The following is a 17995-nucleotide window of genomic DNA, read 5'->3' as shown; positions in this document are numbered from 1 at the left end:
GGAGCGATATTTTATCTCAAAATTCCTGAAAATGTTGATTCCTTATAAAAAACATCTGTAGTTGCGAAAAAAACAAAACTGTAACAATTACTGTAATATTTATTATAGTTTTGTGCACTTTTTTCGCAACTGCCAGTAGTCTTTTCGTAATTATTTTTTTCTTCTCTTGAAGATCTTTTATTCATTCCCTCCGAGATGTTCTTCGTCGCGCAAAGTTTTGCTTACGTATACATAGTACAAATTTTACGTTTATCTGCGAATGTAGTTTATACAGACGAGTGTCTCATACTTTTGAAGTCAGTTAGATTTTATCTCGACATTACACACGTAAATTGCAATGCGCTAATGATGAGTCTGTAGAACCAAATACGTATACACAATCCTCAAAAAAGTTTTTTTTTTTTTTTCAAAGAAACGTCTTTTGTTTGTTGAAAATGATGTTACAATCTCGCAACGTTCTCGAAATCAATTCGAGAGACTAATTGATTGTAAGAACTTGAGTTGAGACTAATGATTCTCTCTAATTGATTGTATATCATAAAACGGTCGTGCTTCACTCGTTATTATTTGTTTTCGAAATCATATTAGGTATCGGAGTTCGGAGTTTTATTCGATCGACACAGTATTGCAAAAGGTCTGCTCCTGAACCGAACTTCTCGATCCTTTCTTTTTTCCTTTTCGACGCCCAAAATCGCGCGCGCACCTTCTTTACTTTTTCCAATTTTCCGCGTTCGAGCGGGCGGCGCCGGCGCGGCGCGGCGCTTTTTGCGCGAAGGGACTAGGCTGCGGCGGCGTAGGCGCGCGCCGCGCGCCGCTCAGTCGGTTGCGCGCCGGTCGAGTGTGTGGACGGGCGGATCGGTGTTGGATCGCGTTATTTGGTGGTATTTTGGTGTTACCGGGCCGGGACTTTTATGCGAGTTGCGAGGCGGGACGGTGTCCGCGGGGTGTCCTTACGCGAGGGTAAGTAATAAGCCCGGCTTGTTCGCTCTCACTTCCGCCGGCGTTTACGGCGGAAACGCCGGACGGTGCGCGGATCCGAGTCGCCGCCTCGACTCGGTGACGGGTGGATATTGGTGTCGGGATAAAAATGGCGTGCGCCGCGCCGCCTCGGCTTCTCTCTCTCTCTACCTCTCTCTCCATTCCGCTCTCTTTCTCTCTCTCTTTCTCTTTCTCCATACATAGTAGTATACTGGATAGTACTACAGCCCGTCGGTGCCGGTGCGTCGCGACGGTGAGTCGCGCTGTCAATAACGATCGCGTCCCATCCGTGGAGATCGCGTCGCGACGGCAGCGGCGGTGGTGGCGACGACGGCGCGGCGTTGTTATCGCGTCGTGTCGCCCACGGAGGCCGTAGGGCTCTACCGGCATTGATTGCCGTCGTCGTTGACGAAGAACGTGGCCCCACCGTGCTTATCTCATTGAATCGCGGCGTCGTCCGCAACCGCCCTCTTCGCCCCCCCCCCTTTCCCGATTTCTCCCGCGGTCAGCGGTGTTCGTCGTTTAACCCTTCCCCCGCGCGCGACGCCCCGATCCTCGCTCGATTGGTTTCGATCGGCGGCCGGTCGGCGGGTTTTTCTCTTGCCCGTATCTCTCTCTCTTCTCTCTCCCGACGTGGTTCGCCGTCGGTCGACTTTAATTTCCGCCGCGGTATCGAGGGCCGCCACCTCCCCGCCGTCCGGCTGTCCGTCCGTCCGTCCGTCCGTTAGTTCGTCCCTCCCTCCCCGCAGCCGACGGTTTTGTTCACCTGTCAAGACGACCTATCTGCCGGTGACCCAATTTCCCGGCGCTTCCATTGAACGCGCCGAGCGCCGAGGAGCGGAATCGAACGTAACTCCACGCCCGCGCGAGTGTTAACGTTGTCGCTCGTATACGCGACGGGGAAACGGACGGTGGTACGTGCCATGTTTTCTGGGTTTTTCTTTTTCTTTTCTTTCCTTTTTTTTTTAATAATTCGTGCCGCGCGGCGACGCGAGTGCCCTGGAGCGAAGGGTACCCGCCGCGACGCTCGGCACGACGGTAATCGCGGCCCCCCTCGGGGCCGCCAGCGCGTCAGCTTGGCTTTAAATTGATGTCAATGGGCGTGGAAGGGCAAATAAAGCGATCCCGCGTGACGATCGCTCGAGATAAACCTGTCCTTGTACCTGCCTGCTTGCTCGCAACTCGATCGCGGCAGCGGCGCGAGCGAAACGTCTGGAGAGAGTCTCTCGAAAACTCGCGTGCATCTCGAGGGCGAGATTAGGTTTGAACGGGGCAAAAAGCGGAAGATGAGTTTAACGGAGTAAACCTCTTTTCGATTCTCCTTGATTCGAAGGTCTTGAACGATATATCGATGCAGCGTTGTCGCGTTTTGTCCCTACTGAGGTAGGCTGTTATGTAAGAATTATCAGGAACCATTACCGTGTATCGCGTAGATAAAATTCAAGGATCGAGAGTTGAACGCGTGTCCCGAAGCTTCGTCGAAACTTGGCGAGATCTGACCGTCGGAGAGCGGAAGCTGAAAATCAGTCGAGTGTTATGAATAATATGGAAATTGGACGTTCTTTAGATTCAATAAAAAACATCCTTTCCGCATTCTCGAGGAAAATGCTTCCGGCCAGTGAAAAGCTACACACGTTAAATATTATAGGATGAAATCAATACTTTGAGTTATTTTTAACTGCCATGTGAGTCGAAATTTATTATTTTAACTCCATTAGTTCAGTTAAATTAACGACATATTGAGTAGGAGTAGTGGCGGTCCCTATAGAAATGGTTAAAAATGATTCAACTTGAATATAATTTGACTACGAATTTAACAGTGTAATAAGCATCTAACGAGGCTTCTACCCAGGTAGCATTAATGTCTAAAAGACATCATAAAGAAGATGCCAGAAATCTTAAAGATATGTCTTTATGATGTCTTTTAGACATTAATTGCTACCTGGGTAACGAACAATATTTTTACATTCAAGTTTCAAATCTTGCAGCAGCAAGCTTTCTCTTCTGCAGACGGCACTTTACTGTTAAATATTGAAGGATTAAACCAATACGTTTTAATTATTAACTCCATTAGTTATTAACTCCATTGTTTTAGTTAAATTAACGACATATTGAGCAGTGGCAACTTTATTCTTTTGGTTAAAAATGACTCAAATTGAGTACAACTTGACGCCACGAATTCAACAGCGTTGCTCTCGCTGACGAGCGATTCAAAATATCTCATCTTCGAGCGCCATTCCTGCTACGTAGAGCACGCTGCTTCAACTTCCACTCCGCTCCGGTTTGGAAAAAAAAGAGAATAGCGGTTCCTTCCGTCGTTAACCTGGAATAAACTCGCGAATGAATGCGCCGACAATCGCGATGTCAACTCTACGATCTCGCGAAGCTGACCGATCACAATCTACGGCCGCTTCCGCGTCCAACAGCGCATCCTCTTCCGCCGCGTCGCGTCGTGCTCGACGGAAGTGCGTGCGTGCGTTCGTTCGTTCGTTTCGTTCCCTTGCTCGCGGATGCGCGGGAGGAGGAGGAAGAAGTGTACACACTCGTGTCGTTTACGCGGTATGCGCTATTTCGGGAGCACACGCAACAACGACGTTAATCTGTCGAGGGAAGGCAGGCAGAGCAAGCTCCTCTCTCGCGAGAGGCAGAGCTCTCCCTCCCCCCCCACTCCGAGAAAGTTTCATACGCGATCCATCTTCCTCGTTTAATATTTTTCATCCACGTTCGCGCGGCGCGGTTTCTTCTCGCCGCTCGATCGAGCTTTACGCACAGAAGCTTACCAATCGTCTCTGCGTCGCGCTCTTGAATCGCGAGCGGTTTCGTCACCGGCGCCGAATCCAGAGCTGAGTCACTTAAATCGCGAATCGAGCAGCCGAGCGCGCCGCGAAAAATGTTAAGGTCGGCGAATAAGCGTCGCGGTCGCGGAGTGTGCAACGCGAGTCCGTTCGATATAAACGTCGGCGGGTGCACGGGGGGCCTCCTCAACCGTGTGCGAAACAGATGGGCGAGGGGAATAACCCCGGAAAATTGAACTTCCGTTTCGGCCCCCCGTCCTTCCCGTGCACAACGGTCGTTAATTTTTCGCGGAAACAACGCTAATTTTCTTTTTTCCCTGGGAGACTACGACTCAAGTGTCGTGTATCCTTTACTGTGGTTAATTTTAGAGACATGTGTACGTGATTCCGCGTCTGTTATCTATCTATTTACGTGAGAAAAAGGATGAGAGGACGTCGAGCGGAGCGGATTTGGAGATCATATTTTTCGTATCCAACCAATTATGGGATTTCTATGGGAGAACTGATCTGGCCGTGAATAATCGATAATCCATCGTATCACTGACCTTTGACTGCATTTAAAGTACCGTGGTCCCGTCGACGCCCTCGATCACAAGTGATTCCGATCAATTCAACCGAGCGTGCGGTGTTTACAGTTACGTCATGGCGTATGCCAGCGTCGAGCATACGTGTCTCCGGCATATATTAATAAATTAATGGTTGATAGTCCGTGGATCGCACTGAGGACTTAATACGACATATTATCGTTGCTTAACACGCCCCAGCTATGACACTCTTTTAGCTTTTAGCATTCTGAATAATATTTTGATCGCAATTTGCAATCTTTAACCGAGATCGGTGCTTAGGATTAATCTTTTCTAGACGCGCTTTCAGGCATTTTAATTTAGTAGGAAAAATCGCGATTTTTGTGGAGAATTGGCGATTTGCTCAAGATTCATCTTGATACATTTTGATGGCATCGATATTCAGATGTCCTGAAGAATTTTTAGTGGCTTTTCCAAAAGATGATTATTGCTTGTGTTTAGATATTTAACTCGCGATTGGAAAGTTATTGACAACTAATATTGTTAAAAAAAAAACTTATTTCACAATATTTCTTCAAATTAGCCGCGAGAGAAACGTCGCTTTTTAACGTGATTTAACTGTTGTACTTTGTCGATAAAGAAAAAGAAAGAACTAATACGGCCTTGCGTAATGGATATTATCTATTCAAATTGAAGATGCTCCAAGTCTGTTTTTCCGACAAGCCGAACCGTACGACTGACGGCATAACACATGTTCAGTCAGAGCGGCGCGAAGGCTGTACGGCGAGAATGACAATAATTACACGCTCAAGTCCTGTAACATATTTGCGCTTACCTCAGCGGTTACCTTGTGCGTATATGATGGTTATTATCCAGCGGAGATATAATCGGCAGAGTGCGCGCCTCGAGATACGAGCTACTATTCTCAGAAGCCAACCCGTTCAAACTGCATTTTTCATAAATTTCTGAACTTCAATATCGGAGCCCAATTTTGGCACAAGAGTAGTCTCTATTAGTCTTTGTCAATTTTTATTTTTATATTCGACAACGTTTGGCTAATGTCGTTACAATTTGACCATTGGTTTTGGTCAGATTAATCGTCAAGACTTTTTCGACCATGGGTGTTTTGGTCTTTTTAAATACACGGAATGAGGAAGGTTCCAGGTTCGAACCCTGGCTGAGGTAATATTTTTCGCAATGGATTTAATTATTTACAATAAATTTAATTAAATAAGATGCTTATATATAAGTATCAAAGATTGCTTTAATTTAAAAAGACCAAAACCCATGGTCGAAAAAGTCTTGACGATTAATCTGACCAAAACCAATGGTCGAATTGTCTCACGACATTAGCCAAATGTTGTCAAATATAAAAATAGAGTCTTTCTCGTTTATTAATTATTGGCGAAACAAATACATATGATTTTCTGTGTTTGTCAATTTCCTCTGTTTTTTGTGTAGAGAAGAAGTTGATCGGTTTGGTTTCTGAGAGCCAAACCGATATAATAACGCGTGTCTGTTCACGCTTGAACGAAAGTTACTTCACCGTGACACTTGCACGCCGGTCGAGCGACACGTAATCCGAATTTCCTGTTTTATTCTTTTCTTCTCGTTCATTATGTCCTGACAACTTTAATGACGTGCAGTATAATCGAGGGCATACTTAATTTCTAATTGTGATTGATACAGCAAGAGGAAACTGTCTTTTTTATAAAAGTGACATAAATGTTCTATCTTTTCTTTTTTTTTTAGAGATGCTGAACCATTGCATAACAAATTTTATTAAAAACGTTTCTCAAAAAGAGAAAGAAAAATAAATCCGAGCTTCTTATATACATTAAAAAAATTTTAACATTTTTAAACCGCCAACATAAGTGCTGGTCTATAACTTTGCTTTAAAGAGTATTTAAGCTCTAAGCCGTAAGAAATTGACCAATCACAATCGAATATTCTCCTCACATTCCATTGTGATTGGTAAATTTCTTACGGCTTAGAGCTTAAATATCCTTTAAAGCAAAGTTGTAGACCAGCACTAACAGAGAAGATATTTAAATATTTAATTGAAATAAAATATTTAATGCAAAAACTTGGCATTGCTAGACCTGCGGCTGAAATAAATGAATAAATATGATAAGCGTGTATACGATACATGTGTATCAAGTTCAGGTCTGAATTAAAAACATTTTTTTTTTATCGATCATCTTATATTCCAAGATCTAGCAGCGCCAAGTTTTTTGCATTAAATATTTTTTTATTTTAATCTTTTAAAACGTTTATCATATTTTCTTTTTTTATTTGATGTAATTTTCCGATTTTAACACATTTTTAAAAAACATTTTTAACATTTATATACAACGCATATTCTTACTTTGATATCTTTTGAAATAATATTGTCGTTCGCACACATAATCGAATTGCTGTCTCTTTCGCTCTCTCAGTGCCCTCGTAAGCTTGCTCACGGTTACGAATCAGATATTTCTGTTTGTACTACTAATCGTTAGGATCTTATCTTGCCGAACGTCAAAATTCGCTCGCAATACGAAGACTAGGAATTACATCTTTAATTCATTCGCGAATTTACTTCAGCGGAGATTCAGTTACGTTTAAGACATACACGGTACACCGATCTAATTCGAATCCCCGTTACATTAAATACGTGCGTCAGATATTGGTACAATCATGCAGCATTAAAATATACAAAGCTGGGAAGAAAGCTTGGAGTTCTCTCGGCTGGATGATTCGTCCGCATAACGTGAATAGAAAATGTCACGCTCGTGAGAAATTGAGCTGGATGAACGTTTTCCCCCGAAGCGAATATAGTGATATGAGAATTATAGGTACGGGGGCACGGGAAGAAGGCAGGCCATACAAATAGTATATTTAGCCGAAGTTTCCGAGAAGTTCGTTGCGTCTCGCGCGCGCGCGCGCGCGAATACCAGTACATCCTCCCGAATAAGAGCGAGTAACTTAATCGGGCCGATGCACGACGCGTCGTAATATGCCGTTAATTAGACAGTTTAACTTTTTACTTCTATGTGACGTCGCGTCGAGCGTGATGGCATGAAAATAGAAGCGCAAAATGTTTTGCACGATATATACAGTTGTGCGGAACACGAATGAAAGAGATCAAGGCAACGCGATACATTAATGTTAACTCGCGAGCGCTATAGCGAGGTCGAACGTGATTCCTAACGTAGATACCCGATACCCTTCTGGGTCCTATGTGAAACGTGCATATATACTTATGTACCTCGTAAAATGAAGAAGCGAATTGCGTGATATGCGAGCCCGACGAATAATACGCTACACGGGTGCCCTGGGGATCAATTAAAGGGAGCGATTTCTTGATTCTTCTGGTATTTTACTTCTGGAATTATTTTGAGCGTCGCTGAAACAAACACACCTGTCTTTGTCAAAAAAATTCACGCGTTTTAGGAAGATAAGGTATCGGGAAACAACACGTGAAACTTATATTACGCTTTATCGGCTCGTTCCTTTGATCTTTATAATAAAAATAATAAAAATGAGAATAATGTGTAAATGAATGAGTAACGAAAGATGAATTTTTATGCATTTTTATACAGAAAAAAATGCTAATTAAAAGTAGGAAAATATAATATTGCGATGTAATATTGGTTAGAAATAAAAATAATACACTTCGGCGTTACGAAAATGAGAAAAATGTGTAATGAATGTGTGACGAAAGATGAATTTTTATGCATCTCTATATAGCAAAAATACTAATTAAAAGTAGGAAAATATAATATTGCAATATGATGTTGGTTATAAATAAAAATAATGCATGACGCCGTTATATCATGATGTATACTAGCGAGAAAGTTAGCGCAATTCTTCTTTTTTTCTTTATATCACGGTGTGATCGTCGATCGATGCTTTCTTCTCTTGTTTACACTACACGGGTCGATCCCGCGAGGCGTAACCGCGCTTTCGAGGAAAATTATCGAACGCGAATAATCTAATCTCTTTCGCTTTACTTTCAGAGCGGAAAATGCCGCGAGACCGACGCCTCGGAAGATCACGTTAAACTCGCGATGCAAACCTAGTTACGCTCTTCTTCTCTTTCCGTGTGTGCGTGCCGTACGTACGTATCGTGCGTGCACTCGTATCTTTCTTTTTATAGATGAGGGGAGGAGGAGGAGAGGAAGGAAGCGTTCGCTTTGTCAACTCGCGAGGGAGAGATACCTGTCTTTGATATCGATTACTTTAATAAGCCGCGCGCTTCCGTTTACGGAAAGGGGGTTCGACGCAACCTAGTTTCCAGATTACCGCAGCCAGATTACGCGCAGCCTCGTTCGCGAGACGACGGAGTACATTCATGCGGAGTGCGAAACGTAAACGTGAAATGTTAGATAATCGATGACGCTCGGCCTGCATCCTTCCTACGAGAGAGAGAAAGAGAGATGAGCTTCGGATTGTCAACTCGCTTATGTGTTATTGAGTATTTCGTGTAAAGGGAACAATGCAAATATTTAAGCAGAAAGTTACATTTTTATTATTTTATTATATGCTTGAAGCCTAAATTCTATTATTTTATAAGCTTTTGAGCGTTAGTTCTTCCATCTATTTTTAAGAAGACATTATTGATATTATAGCGACATTTTTTGTTTTAAATTTATACAAGAGAGATCTATTCTTAAAGCTTTATAGTTTACTATAAATCGCCCCGCGTTATCGCTATTCGTAGATTTAAGAATCATATTATGAATTGTAAATTGTACTATGAATAATGGTAATTACATTTGTAACTATTTAGAATGGACGGGTGAGTTATTTATTTAAATTTAAGGAAGAAATCTTATATAAGAGAATGACGAAATCATTTTTTTAAGCATGCGACAGATAGTAAACAATCATTCTCTCCTTTTTGCCGCTGTAATTACACCTATGTAGAACTTGTTAAGTGCTGCATTAAACAGGATTAATTATTGTTTTGGCATATCTAAATCATCACTAGGGGCTCATTTTTTCGCGGGTGCGTCGACGACGCACGATAGTAAATCATCATCAGGCGCCAGCCTAACTGTACCTTCTTACTTTTCCACGAACGTCATTCCACTTCCCCAGGATTGCGCAATCGCGCCAGGCATTTTACAGTTTCGATTGTCCGGTAATAACCAGAAACGTCGATCGAGATACCGTTACGAATCTTTTGTTGTTGACTGGACACGTCCGTGCACATCAGAATCATCAGACGGATTACGGAGTTTGTGCCGGAGTTGTGAAGATCCCCCTCTTGTTAAGGATGTTAAGGCTGTTGAACATGTTAATAACGACTGGTACAACAGAGTGAATAGCGTAGAGTTTGCATCTCGGGACTCTAAACTCTAAAGCGACATTCCGTCCATGTATTTAAAACGTTTCGAACAAGTTGCCCGACGGGCAGATTAGCGCAAATGCGGATGTGACGTAGTCCCGTGTACAGTAACAACTGTCGGCTCTCCGTCTAGAAATAGGGACTTCCAGCCAACGTCTCTTCGTATAATTCCAGTTGAAATATCGTTTTTTGCGTAGTTTGCACGGTAATATTTGTTATCGCACGCATATATTAGAAATTATTAATTTTTTGAAGTTTTATCAACGTGATTTGCAAAGCGAATCTGTCTCACAAAATATTAAACCGTCAAATATTGAGTTTGGTGTCTTGAAATTGCTTTAAATTTTATTAGAATTATTGCGTTACAAGAGATATAAAATTATGAAAAAGTGAGACAGCAGTTGAGGGGTTTCTTTCACGTAATTTATTTCTAATTAATTGGCACGTAAAGAACTCAACTGCTAATTGCATGTAATCTGTTCTAGACTTGTATGTTTTCTAATGTATTGTTCTATTGTTATTGTCTTTTTATAAAGACTTCAAAATTTATCAGTAAAAGGTGACAATTTTAAAATTGATCACTTACGCGCAAAGAAATCAGTAAAAGTAAACTTTGAATCAAACTTTTGAATCCAAAGCTAGTAATGAAATCGAGAACGTTACTAATTAGCCGACTTTAACCAGCTTGTTTTTCTGCATCGTGCAATTTGCGCTAATTAATACGCGGCTGAGTACCAAGTTCCTCAATTGTCGCTTATACGAGCTATTGTGTTTAAATAGGCGTAAGATCGATTTCCTTAGATCAATTGGATCTTGTTGACGTAACATGATTTGTTGATCGCTTGTCGGCACGAGCGAGCGAGCGAGCGAGCGAGCGGACGACGAAACGGAACGTACGAATTACTGAAAATTGCTGACGTCGCTCGGCCGCAAGTTCCGTGCGCCACGGACAGGAATTGTGCTCGAGGACGATGTATCCGCGATTCGACCCGATTCGCCGCTCCATTTCACGGCAGATTTCATTGGTACCGTGAATAATCGCGTACTTCCGGCCGGGTCCCAGGAAAAGCGTCCGCGACTTAATCGTTACGTAATGCAGCAGCTGATGCGAAGATTTTCTCAGATTTCTGCGAATAACTACCGACGTGTGAAGCCCTTATGTACGAAACCGTGACGAATTGCAATTTAATCTGATGCGAAAATCTTCAGAATGCTGGAAAAATGTCGAGATGTGAATGAGACTTGAGTACAGAGCGAGACGTGCATGTCGTTGAGATGTTACATTATTTATCAGCCGCTTGGCGAGCGCCATGCTGAATGCCTTTGACAGTACGCAATCTCCCTCGTTGATATTATTCGTCTAATGCAGCAACGTGTGCTATTTATAATAATCTATTGTACGTATCGTCGAAGATACAGCGTGTGATTAAGCCTTCGAGGCTGCTTTTAAACAGTTTCACTTTTTACGTCGATTGTTAATCGCTTTTTTTGAATATTTATTTATTTTCACTGATAACAATAGAATTTTCATCAATTTCACTTTTTACATCTATTGTTAATCGCTTTTTTTGAATATTTATTTATTTTCGCTGACAACAAATAGAATTTTTATCTATTTCACTTTTTACATCGATTGTTAATCGCTTTCCTGAATATTTATTTATTTATTTTTGCTGAGAACAATAGTTTTTTAATATGAACCGTCTTATACGCTTAAACTTTAAACTAATCAGGGAGATGAGTAATTAGGTGGTAAAGTTAGCGCTGGTACAGAAGGCGATTTCATTCGCAATTGACAAATTAATTCGCAGTGGCACATCGATGCTAGCCAAGTACTCGGAATGCGGAATTTCTATTCTGCTCTTGTATATCTGTCCGTCTCACGCGTTCGCGGATATTTATAACGTCCAAAGCGGCGATTCTTTTGTTCAATAACGGGTCTGTAATAAGAACAACGAGGGGTTCGGTGAGTCAGCGCGCTTCTCGGGGGGGCCCTTGGTGATGACACGCGACGGAATGCCGCGATCGTTCGCGAGATTATTCTGGGAAAGCCGCGACATATGTCAACAGTTTTGACTTAATTTAACATAAAGTCAAGTCGCGTTCTTTACCACTGACGACGAACGACGACGATTCTCCCGGCCGAAGGAGGAGCAAATCGGGTCATCGTAAGGACATTCACCCCGGGCGGTTCCTCTGAATCCCCGGCCCGTTAATTTTATTCTCCGAGCAGTTACTCTCTAGAGCAATCACACTTTTTTTTATATTTCTTTACTTTTTTTTTGCTCGAATTAGGGCCGTAAATACGTATCTGGTTAAGCAGATGATCAGATATGTTCGATCTATTGAAAGCGAATGTGGATTGATTTTACCAAAGCACGGCGTGCAAAGTTTATCGAAATTATATATAGACGCAGTTAAAATAAGAAGAATGCTTTGTGTGTGTTATTTTCGGATACTTCGTAGCCGCGGTAGGAGTGAATTCAAAATTGCACTGTGCAAGTTACTTTTAGCTCTGAACGATTAATATAACGTGAGAAATATAAGTAACGAATGCATCGTGGGATTATTTACCGCTATCATTGTAACTCCTAACAATTATAAATATTAGAACACCGAGAAAAATCATTGCTGCATTACATTAATCTTACATTAATCTTACAAAGCTAAATTAATTTGATTTACACACAATTTACACCACTTTCTTGAGAATTTAACAGCACGAAACAGTAATATTAATAATTAGACTTTCTTTCAAAACGCATGTGTGTGTAACAATTAAATGTAAAAAAAAACGTACACGGAGAGAATTTTCTCTTATACTCTGAAATCATAGTAGTTGTGGGACAACATGTATCACCAAGAATTTTATGCGAGCTATTCTGATTAATATCTACCATAATAAAAAGTATTAATATCTATTACATTAAAATATAAAATATGTTTCATTAATTTTACTAAAATATATCTAGGAAATTTCAATAATTTTTCAAAATTTACCAATCTGCTTGGTAATTTTTATCGTGTTGTTTGTAAAATGTCTTTTGTATATTTTAAAAATCCCTTGGTTGCAAAGTTGTCCCAAGTTTATAGTGAATTTAAGAGTAAAATATAACAAAAAATTCTCTCCGTGTACGTTAATCTGTCAAAGGGCAGTAAGGGCCAATCGTGAGGCTGGAACGAATCGGACATCACGTCGGATGTGACAGTCCGTAAAGTTCAAATCAAGAGCATCGACTCTCGAAATCTCGTTAACGGGATGGAAGCTCGCAGCTTCGGGGAAGAGGGGGGAGCACGTTGCCGGGAAAACTGGGTCATCGTAAGGGCGTTTACCCGCTTCACACCTCCGCGATTCTTCTCCCCCCGCTGATAAAAGCCTGCTGCCTACTGCGGCAGGGAATCGTTTTGAAGAGTACAATCGCTCAAATCGCTGTGTAATGGGCGATTCCTCCGATTGTAACTCCTACGTCGTCTATACAACCGTGATTTTAGTTCCCCAAGACTCGACCCACGATGGCGCGAGTTCGTCGGGCGATAAACGTCCGAACGATTTCGAGCGCATTGAAGCGACTGGGAGTAATTGCCCAGTGGCTGTTAAACTTGCTATCGCACATTTCGTCGATTTTTTTAAAATGGTCTTCAAGCTGATAGACGGAGAAACCTTCTTGCGAGAGATCCGGCTGGAAGAAATCAAATTAAACATGTAAATCATATGTGAATCAAATTAATCTCGCTGGTTAATGTGAGGCATGACGTCGATTTGTTTCTGCAGTAATGATTTTTCTCGGTGTTCTAATTATAATTGTTAAGAATTATGTATTTGGATGATAGCGGTAAATAATGACGCGTTCCCACAATGCATTTGTTATTTATATTTCTCATGCATGCTTATGTGCGTTACTATCGTTATTACGAGTATCTGTTATAATTAAAACTTGAACAAATTCTACTAATATAAAATACCGTTACTGATATTGCATGATCGCGGTGGGTTCTCTTCACGACATACGGACGTAGGTCGGATAACTCAAAGGATATTGAGAGTGGCACTTACTCTCTCATTTCACCCTGAATGCAGTATCATTGACGATTAAAGCTTGGCTCCCTCTCGAGAGACGTGGAGGAAATCTCGCGTTCGGAGTGATAAATTGTCGCGGTCGGAGCGAGCTAGAGGAAATACGATTTCGAGCAGCTCAGGATAGAAGCTCCAGGGTTAACCCTTATAAACAAACAAACAAAACAAACAAACAAAAAAAACAAATATATAATATATATATATATATAAATACAAATACAAATATACATATTAATATATTTCTTAAATAAATAAGTATTTCTAAAATAAATAATGATGTTCTGAGCCTTCTCATTCAGCTAAAAAAGAAGGGCCAGAGGAGACTCTTTACAGATGTGCAAAGCCGCGCGCGTTTTCAGTTCGAACTAATAAAGAAGAGTAGGTACACGGAGCATCGAAAAGTATTTGCATATATGCAAAAGTTGCACACTTAAGGGTTAATGGTTCGCAAAACGCAGGGGTATCACTTGCCCTCTCCACCTTATGCAGGTGCTCTCGACGTGTGTACGCCGCGGACACCGGCGCCACGGTGACTCCGGTGGAAAATCAATAATCCTGGCTCTGTATGTCCCCGCGTGTGCCTGTGTGTGTGCGTGCGCTCCGTGTTCATCTTACCTTCGGCGTTGCGACGAGACGGTGCGGTGCGGTGGTTCGCTATATCGGATCCTTTTGCGGTGGAGAGAAGGCGCGTCGAACCCCGGCCACAAAAGCGCGATTTAATCCGCATTAAATGACGAATCGACGAAACGCCGCGCCGCCCCGCCGTGTATCTCTCGTCTTGGCGCGGCCTAAAGATAGACCAACTGACTGCGAAGAGGTCGACGTTACGCTTATCTGTACGCAATTTCGCCATGCCACGACAAAATATTATCGTTGAGGTCGCGACACTGCGTAAATAAATTCTTTGTAAACTCCAGTTAGTAATTTTACACATAAGCTAATTTTATGATAGAGATGATGAATATAGAAATGTGAATTTTAGGATGCCTCGATTTGGAACGAGAATATATAGCTAATTATAAACAGTCAAACGCTGCTGCGTGGACGCTATCGATTTTGTGTTTTCGTGGTATATAAGCATTACATGTCTACGCTGTTGTACAAATGAATATTTAGGCGAGGCGTTTGATCTCTTCGCAAGAATGAATTTAAACTATGGGTGATTATATATGTGGTCTAATTCGTTTTTTAAGAGTTCCTCGGAAAAAACGACAAGCCGAGAAATTTCGAGAGATAATGTATACGTGACAAATTTAGGCCACGTATCCGTTATCGAGAGAATTGAAGACAACTTTCTGCTTGTATGAGAGAAAGCTTTAAAGCGTGCTGAATGTATTTAAACAACAGGATCCTGCTTTTACGAGGCACCCGAAGCAATGCGGGGGAACTCGCATATAGAGTGCATATAAAGACCGGCTGTTCTCGTCCCGGCGCACAATGAGCTTCTTGTTTTCCATTTTCGCTTCTTACTTTACCGTACTTTATCGACTTCAACAGAGAGCTCTTCGTGATGGCGCATACACACTAGACGAAATTGTTAGAAAAAAGGCTACTAATCTTTGCACCTTTTATCTCAATTTATCATATACAACTTCAAAAGAGAGATTCTTTTAGAAAAAAAAAGAAAGTATTTTTAAACATAATGTCCGCGTTATTATAAATACTAATGTTACCGTAATTGCTAACGGGTAAATTTACGGTACAATAAATAGTCGCTGCAGCATGTAAAGTCTATATTTGTTAAACTTGCTGAGGGAGAGTACTGTTATTTTATTATTTTTTATTTTAAATAGAAATTGTTTCTTAAGCGCCTGCAGGTTTGCATGTATTATATTTGATATATTAATATATTTTAATTAATTAATTTTAAATTGTTTAATAATAATTTAATTTTTAAATAATTTAAATTAATTAATTTATTATAAATTAAATTAATTAAGTTTGATTAAAATTAATGAATTAATCAATTACTTATTTTTATCATAAGAATAAAAACAATATTTAAAAATTGTCCGTGATGTATAAACTCTTTCAGAAAAAGGAGGTTTCGGGACTACGTTCTCCACTGCCTCTCCCGAAGAAGTGTTAGAAAGTGCCAGTAAACTTAACCTTCCTCTATTATCGTGTCATTCACTTTGTGATTCATCTCAACCCCGCCCACTAGATACGAAGGCATTAATCTGTACGTACGTTCCCACTACGCCGGCCGTTAAGTATGACGGCACTCGCGTAATTGCTCTTAATTCAACGTAAATGACTGTCCAGACATTTAAGAATGCCATTCATACCCGCGTTCTCCAGGCTTTCAACGTTGTCGCTCGTGGAGAACACGTCGATTTCGTCGCGGAGCAATCGATCTCGCTTCGCATCGGCATTATTAACGATTCGAGAAAGGATTAGACGTGCGAAAAGACTTACATCGCTTCTGTCTCTATTTTTTCCTTTTCTTCTTCAGATGTAATAATTGATGTAATGTAATTCGGCAGAGATGTAATAACCTCGTGACAGCAAGCGATATAAATTTCATTTGCGTTTTTATGCGCGACGATAACGCTTCGAGGACGCTCTCGTTGATTGAAAATGCCAAACAGTTACGTACAGTTACGTAATGGATGTAATAAAAATTGCGATGCTGTAAGAAAAAAACGTGTAAAAATGTAAGATGTATTCAAGTATAAGCCGTATGAATTTTTACACTTGTCGTGTAATTTTGTGAACAGCGCGTCTTTAATTCCAGTAGGGTGACGTAATCGTGTTTGCGTCCGATGCGTTTTGCCGTGAAGCTACTTTTCTCAGTTTGTCGTTTTCATCATTAGACAGACACCTATATCTGTTTACTCCGGTTTTCCTTGAGCTTCTCGCGCGCCCGAACGTCCGCGACCTGCTGCGTGTATTACCTGTGACATTTGGTTCATCAAAGAAAAACAGAAAAGCCGATATCGCTCGCTCGTGCAGCTGCAGATGCAACTGTCCGCCGCGTTATCGGAACTAATTAGTAAACATCGTTTGCGACGGATCGTCGTAAATTAGACAACGCGGTTAATCAGGCGTCACCCTTCGTTATGACGTTCTCTTTTAACGTTGAATCATGTTGGTGATGCTGCTCTTTGCGTGAGTTTAGGGAGAACGCGATTAATGCTCATTTACACAGAGTATTCGTTTTTGCTCATATATTTTTACTTCCTTTTTTTCATTAACATATAATTAATTATAACATGAAAGGCGATGCAGAAAACATTTTTTGATCTCATACCTTTAATTATAGATCTAGAAATAATTTTCTTCTTCTGCCACAAAAACTTAGCATGCATTTAAATTTTAAATTATCGGACACGTGCTACTGTATTTCGCATATTTCATTCTGCAATGTTGTAAAAATAGCATGCAGAATTATGCGGACACAGAGAATAAATATCGTGTGACTTATAATGAACATGCATATACACATTTCAGTTATAAATTGCATGATTTTTGTACCTATTATCCGTGTCATTTTACATTTACTTTTTTTACGGTGATATTAGACAATTTAGATAGATTATTTAATATATTTACCACTTTAGTGTAAATCTAACATTTCCAGACTTTGGATACTCCGCAAACCTTTTCAATGACATGAAGAAGTAAAGACAAATGATTGAATCCGTTTTTTATCGATCTTTGTTTCTTTATATCTAAATGTAAGACGTTTAAAGTCTGCTTGGCACTTGCTCCAAGTTTATCCTGTATGCGAGTTTCCGTGTCGACGTTACGCCAATGCCGCGGCGCGAGCGTCTACCTTCCCGTTAAGTCACCCTCCTGCGGGGCCCGGTGCGACGCCGTTGCCGGCGATGTGTATTTCGCGTGTGTGACATCATTCGCGTGATGTAATCGTCGCGGCGAGCGAGGCGGTCGCGTATCCCACGCGGAGACGAGCGCGGCAACGCTATCTATTAAATGAACGCACGTATAATATACTTAGAGACATGTACTCCGCGGGCGTTAACAGAACGTTGCCATCGTCTTGATATCCGGCGACTCCGATAGCAAACTCGGCGATTAGAGCGTTGTAATTAGCTGGCGAGAGAGACTGCATGATTTCAGAAACGCGAGCATGCGAGTAATAAAAGTGGAAAAAAAAGAGAGATGAATTTTTGCTAGGAACGACGATTGCGATACAATACATTCTTTACAAACTTTTTTTATACCATGTTGAGCATAGAATTTTTAATTAGTGTCTCGCAATAAACAATACGATTAGAAAGGAGCTGATTCTCGATATGTAAATATAGAAGTAACATAGATTACT

General features: G+C 41.1%; 1 protein-coding gene and 1 long non-coding RNA gene across 9 annotated transcripts in view; one reads left to right on the top strand and one right to left on the bottom strand.

Annotated features, from left to right (window-relative positions):
* Nucleotides 1-826: 826 nt before the first annotated feature.
* Nucleotides 827-17995, top strand: part of Beta-spec (spectrin beta chain) — a 36596-nt gene continuing 19427 nt past the window's right edge. For all 7 annotated transcript variants that reach the window (XM_071776154.1, XM_071776151.1, XM_071776152.1 and 4 more), the window contains exon 1: nucleotides 827-960. The gene's annotated coding sequence lies outside the window, so the exon portion shown is untranslated. The remainder of the gene's footprint in view (nucleotides 961-17995) is intronic.
* On the bottom strand, nucleotides 10475-14565 carry LOC139811474 (uncharacterized). Of its 2 annotated transcripts, XR_011731642.1 has the most exons (3): nucleotides 14323-14565; nucleotides 13687-13799; nucleotides 10475-13312 (listed from the first exon to the last, which is right to left on the bottom strand). It is a non-coding gene; the product is annotated as an uncharacterized lncRNA (long non-coding RNA). The 2 variants fall into 2 exon arrangements; XR_011731641.1 differs by lacking the exon at nucleotides 14323-14565 and having other exon boundaries at nucleotides 13687-13875.

Source organism: Temnothorax longispinosus, chromosome 4 (assembly GCF_030848805.1).
Source record: "Temnothorax longispinosus isolate EJ_2023e chromosome 4, Tlon_JGU_v1, whole genome shotgun sequence".
Lineage (NCBI taxonomy): Eukaryota > Metazoa > Arthropoda > Insecta > Hymenoptera > Formicidae > Temnothorax > Temnothorax longispinosus.
The sequence above is the reverse complement of the archived record's forward strand: the minus strand, read 5'-3'. Positions and strand labels throughout refer to the sequence as shown.